Here is a 6211-nt window from a genome sequence, read left to right as displayed (position 1 = left end):
TCATTGTTTATTTTTATATTATTTTTAAGTTATCAGAACAAATAATTTTGAAAAAAAAGTTGTTTGTTGTATAGTCAAATCAAAATTGTGCCACATGGCTGTAATGGATACTAGTAGAATATGTGCATGTGATACAGCCACAAAAGGGAGGAATCTGTTTTGTGGTTGCATTTCTTTTTTTTTTTTCTTTTTTTTTTTTTTTAATTTTTTAATTTTTTTTTTTTTTTAAAGATTGTAAAAAGTCATTTTTAGCTGCCACCCATGACTTTGCCACATAGCTGAACTGTGTTTACTGGAAAAATTCAGAGGCCTAAAGTTTAAAATAAATTCACTTCTGATGTTTTAATTAAAACGTTTGCCACATTAACTTCTCTGATGCCTTAAAAGTGAACTTCTTTGAAGAACTTTTGTGCTGTTTTATCACAGGCTTACACCACAATTGTTAATCACTACTTCATTTGGATGATTTCTGGTGTAAAAAAAATCAAAAAAAAAAAAAAGCACAAACCTGGTGTACGATTCTATCACTCCTTTCTGTGTCTATTTTCTGCTGCACTCTGCATTCCCCCCAACCCTGCACTGTTTAAAAAAGATAAAGGTTTCATGTGAAATCAGGATCATCCATAGTTTTTAAATGTTTGGGGTTTGTTTATTTAGGTTTATTGGTTTTTTTATGGAACTTTTTGTAACAGACCCGTAGGTGACTGTACTTTTTAAACTGGAATGACCTCCGTCGCGTATCGTGGCTCTTAGTGCCAAATCCATAGAGAAAAACGTGGACTTTTGTGGGTTTTTTTAAATTTTTTTTTACTTTGCACTAAATAGTTTGCCAACGCAGCACTGCAAAACATGTTGCAAACTGCAGCAGAATTAAAAGTTTTAACCAAAAAGGAGGGATTTTTTTTTGTTGTTGTTGTTGGTTTTGTTTTTTTTTTTTTTCCTTTCTGGGAAAAAAAAAAAAAATGCACATTTTAGTAAAGCATTTATTAGAGGGTTATGAAGGACGATGCAGCGTCTCACAGCTGATCGATGCCACGCGCATGTCCTTTGGGATAACGACCAAGGCTTAGCTAAGTGGGAAAGCCTGAGAAGTCACTTTGGAACTGAATTGCCTCCATTCTATTTTGTCTGAGTAAGGTTTTGCTCTGAAGGGAGAGGTCACGTGTACATGTTAAGAAAGTTTGCAAGTTTTCTTCATAAATGCAATCTGTTTGTGTTTTAGATTACTTAGTCAATGCACTCATCGCTTCATTGTCTCCAGACGGAAAGCTTCACTAAATGGTAGATTTTACTGTTAAAGACCCTACAATAAGATTGTTTTATCTGTACATTTTTTCATATATTTAACTGTATAAAAAAATGTTCATTTTACACAATATTTAATTAAAGTATTTCTTGTCTGTGAATTTCATTTTTAGTAATTTTATCTGGTTTGATTATTAAAAAAAGTGACAAAAAGCCAAACGAAAAAATGCACCACTGGGGGTTTCATTTCTAAATATCAGAATGTGAGGTTAAGGAAAAGCAGAGTCCTTGATGGGGCTTTTGGGTGCCCCGGGCAGCTCCCAGGAGGAGGAGGACGGAGAGCTCTGCTCCGCAGCTCAGCAGCGACTTGTTGCTCAGCCTTGGTGAAGTTTTTAACCGAAAAACTGCGCTTCAGACACCCTTTTTGTAAAGTGAAGGTAACAGTAGAGGGGTTTTTTTTTCTTTTTTTTTTTTTTTTCTATTTTAATATCATATTGTAAAAGCCTATAAACAGGAAAAGTTATTTTAAACAGAGCACAACCCAAATTTTCCATGTAGCGCTTCGACACCGAAGGTCGACAGACTCGTCTTTTAAATGCTGATAAGGAAGCGAAGGCTTTTGTTAATTATCATACTGACCACAATGTTTCATCCTCTGGACTGTCGTACGTGCAATGTACCTATAATGTACCTGAAATATGAACACGGGGGGTGGGCAGGACTCAGCCCCCCCAGTCGGAGGGTGGTTTGGTGGGTGACGGGGACGATGCTGAGGCTGAAGCACAGGGCTAGGTTCCCCTCTCTGCCTGCATCCTCCTGTGACCTCAGCCACCAGAAAAAAAAAGGGATTTATACCTGGATATGGGTCTGGCAACGTGAGTGAAGCAGTCCTGGTAGAACGGGGAGTTTTACCCGACTTTTATCCCGTCATTACCAGAGGGCTGCTGACAGCTTTGAGAGGGCACTGAAAACTGAGCTCCAAAGTAAATGTACACACTTGTGTACGTGTGTGTACGTGTGTGTGCTGCCAAACCACACGCCGTGTGCCCGAGCCTCTCCTCGGCCCCCTGTGTCTCTGCAGTTGAGTGATGGAGCGTGGTGAGAAGCTGCACCTCACTGGAGTCACAATTTACAAAGAGGGGAAACAGGGACATTTAGCTATGTCTCCTTTCTTCTCCAGCATTTCCATAGTTTTCATGTTTGATGAAAATAGATGTTAAAAATATAGAGCACTTCGGGTTATTATTATGATGATGCATTGAAAATTGTTCCACTTTGAGTATGTGTCTGTGTATCATGTTTAAACAGCGGCATAATCAGATGCATCCCACTAAAAAATAAGATGGTTTATGGGGATGAAAGTCTGCGTGATGCCTACTGGCGCTCTTCCTTTTAGGTTTATTTCAAAGGTTTGAATAATGAGCATCTAAATGGTTTGTCTAAGTATCAGTGCAGAGAAAATACAAAAGAAGAAAACCCATACGTTTTGTGCCAGGAATGACAAGTCCTAGAGCAATCCACTGTCTATGACACATCCCCGTCCATACCTTGGTCATAGCCCCGACGAGAAAATACGTTGTGTATGGTGAGTTTAGACATGGGAAGATGATAAAAATTCCTTACTCAAAATGAAGGAACAGAGTCTCTAAAAGTATATGCCAATTATTGCAGAGCAGCTTTTTAAAGTCTTTCAAGCTTTTAAAGATTATTCAAAGCACTTGAAATAGGCTTCAATCTAATGCCTCATTTCATTGCATTAAACAGCCTAGTTAATAAAGAATCAATATATTCAAAGGGCAAGGTTATCTTTTGTCTATAAGGGGTGGTGTCATTCTGAACCTTTTATAGTTCAAATGCTGAAAAAGACCTCATGAAATCCATACTCATCAAGTGGGTCAACTAGAGCAATAAAGAGGCCTCTGAAAGAATGGCTCCACTCCTTTAAAACAACTATAAGTCTTATCTCCCCACATAGTGCTCGCCAGGCTCCGCCAGAAAATGTCAATTTCTCATCAAGACAAGAGGCCCGACGATAATTTTTTTCTAGAGAATACACACAATTAGGAGAATGCAGAAAGGCCCCACCAGTGATTTGTAGCTTATTATGTCACCAGCAAGCTGCGATCCGCCGCTAAGCAGATAATAAGGGCTGTTGATAACTAAAGTGTCAATACGCCAAAGAACGATTTTTGAATGTGAGCCCTTGTGCTTTTTTTCCCCCTCCTCGTGCAGATCGTGGGGCCGATAACGGTGCATCTGCCAACCGACACCGCCTGTTGGACCTCACAATTAATGCCGTGAATAAATAGCACAAAAGAGTTTAGATTCTTTATACTCTTTGAGACAATTCCCTGTTTTACCCTTCAAGGAGTTCTTTTATGTTTGAATAAGGTTGCTTTTAATGAAATTTAAACTCATCAGAGGAAATCAAAACCCTCAAATCAGATTACAAATTGATTTTTTTTGGTCACTTGTCATTATACAATGTACTGCCCTAAGTTTTACAGGAAAAGGAAGAGAAAGCACTCAGGCTGGAGTCAGAGTATGCAAACAATCTCTACAAAAGCTTACGAAGGAGGAACATTCCTCAAATCCCAGAAGTAAAAAAAAAGTTTTAAAAAGTTGCTGTGTATCATTTAAAAAGTGATCATTGCCTTTACTCAGATACTTCAAAAAATACTAAAGTTCTAAATAAAATTACCTATACTAGAACTTTAAATTGTATAAATTAAATAATTAAACCCAAGCTATCTCTTTTTCTCATATGTAAAGCTACATTTCCTTGTTACACAGTAGAAATAAAAAATTATTTCTCAGTGCTCAGGTCAAAAGTAACCGATTTGAGAGCTCCTGGTCTGGTTGCCCATTCCAGCTGATGACATTCTTAGTACAGTTTCATAGAATGGTTTGGGTTGGAAGGGACCTTAAAGCCCCCCCAGTGCCACCCCCTGCCCTGGGCAGGGACACCTCCCACCAGCCCAGGTTGCTCCAAGCCCCCTCCAACCTGGCCTTGAACATAAAGTAACAGTTCTACCGTAATGGTTTTATTTCCTCTTTATTGACTTTGTACTAGTACTGAAAGGGCATCGTGGAAAAAAAGGTGCAGTAAATTGGTCATGATATGGTACATTTTTTTGCTGCCCACAAAGTTTTTAGAGGATTTCTAATGTTATGTGACTCATTTTTTGCATTTGCCTTGAGATAAATGAAACTGTTTGAGAAACGACTTTTTGTTACAAAAAGCAGCAACTATCCCCAGAACAGAGGAGGTGGCGAGGGGGCAGGAAATGGTCTGAACGCTGCTCTGCTCCAGCCAGGCAAAAATGTCAGATTGCTTATCGTGTAAAAACTAAAAAAGAATAATCCAACTAAAAAAAAGGGAAGCTGAGGCTGGAATTGGTGTGGGTGATACGGCCAGCAAACTTTAAAGCTGTCCTGTACCTACGGTGAAACCCATGATGGAGACACCAAGGGGAAGATGGAGAGAAGAAAGGAGGAAGATGTGAACAAAATCTGTAGAATGAAATCCAATAAAGTTGTATTTAATGATCTCTTGTCCTTGTGCTGTGGAGTTGTGTTGTGGGAGCAAGTGCTCAGAGATGGCTTTGCCCAAGTGGTGTCTCGGTGGCAGCGGGCAGCACGGTGCTGCAGCCGCGGTGCAGGGTGGGAGGTGCTGGGTCACCACAGAGGTCTGCAAGGCACCACCTTCCTCCCTACTACAGCCCTAGTCCCAAGATTTAAAAAAAAAATAAAAATTAAAAAAAAATAAAAATTTCTGTGTGCTTTGCTTCAAAAAAAAAAAAAAAAAAAAAAAATTCTGTGTGCTTTGCTTTATAGACACAAAAGTGCTGTAATGAGGAGAAGTAATAATAAGAATAAACAAACAATCTCTACAACCATCTCACAAGGCAATTTGGGCAGGCCAAGTATAGGTAGATGAAACCCTCTCCTGGTTTGGGGTGCAGCAGTGTCAACTTTCTGTTCAGTGAGAGAGGCTCTTGCCCTTACTTGTCGCTGTGGGACCAGGACCAGCTGAAGGGGTTGTTTGCCCCATGGAGGGGTCACACCTGTGGGGAGGAGTGGACAGGTCAGGTGACTCAAACCAACCAATCGGGTGTTCCAGCCCATCTGCCATGCTCGTTATAAAAGCCGAGGGATGGAAGGGGTCAGGTTGGCTCCTCTTCAATGGCTCTTCTTCAATGAGAAGGACTCTGTGAGTTTGTCTATCTGTGATCTTCACCAGAATGTTCCAGGATCCAGTTCCTGTTGGTTCCATCACTGAGACCACCCTGGAACTTTCCGAGTGCCTGCTGGTGACATCTCCCTGGGAGCTTGATACGGTTTTGTATATATTTATATGTACTGTATCTATTTCATTATTTTCTTTTTATCTTTAGTTTGTTTTTCTAAACTCATAAGTCTATTTCTCTTCTTTCTCTCCTTGGAGTGAGGTGGTGGAGAGCATCTGTTGTCTTGTTGCTGGCCAACCTGGCCGAAACCATGACATGCCCCACCTTTTTAATGTGAAAACTAAATATTTGAGTTGTGAGTCTATAATGGCTACTAACTGGGGAAGCTTTGCTGCTGGGGAGGCAGGATGAAGCCATGGTGATGGGCTGAGACAGCAGATGTTGGTGGGGACCAACACCTGCAGCTACAGATCACCATGCACAAGGGTGTCTTCTGCCTCTCTGACTTCATACCAGATGAGTAAAATTGATAAACCACATTAAATGAAAAAATAAAGTGTTTTACTCTTGCACTGATTAAGGACCCCACCATGGTGCTGGTGGGGATTGCAGGGGGACATGGCTTGGCCAAGGCACATGGATATACCACGGGCTGAGGTTGACATTGCACCAATCAGTTTGGGTCATCATGGAGAGATGCCATGGGAAGGAGACGAAGGCCACTTATAATTTAGACAAATACTTCAGATTAAATGCACAACAGTCTTAGTTGAAAG

The 6211-nt window shown here is 40.3% G+C and overlaps 1 protein-coding gene across 16 annotated transcripts in view; it reads left to right on the top strand.

Annotated features, from left to right (window-relative positions):
• The window catches only part of EBF3 (early B-cell factor 3), a 139201-nt gene extending 137795 nt beyond the window's left edge, over positions 1-1406 (top strand). For all 16 annotated transcript variants that reach the window (XR_001412419.1, XR_001412418.1, XR_001412417.1 and 13 more), the window contains one exon: positions 1-1406. This exon is cut by the window's left edge and continues 1482 nt beyond it. The gene's annotated coding sequence lies outside the window, so the exon portion shown is untranslated.
• The last annotated feature ends 4805 nt before the right edge of the window (positions 1407-6211 follow it).

The sequence above is a fragment of the Calidris pugnax genome, unplaced genomic scaffold (genome assembly GCF_001431845.1).
Source record: "Calidris pugnax isolate Ruff unplaced genomic scaffold, ASM143184v1 scaffold89, whole genome shotgun sequence".
NCBI classification, from domain to species: Eukaryota; Metazoa; Chordata; class Aves; order Charadriiformes; family Scolopacidae; genus Calidris; species Calidris pugnax.
The sequence above is the reverse complement of the archived record's forward strand: the minus strand, read 5'-3'. Positions and strand labels throughout refer to the sequence as shown.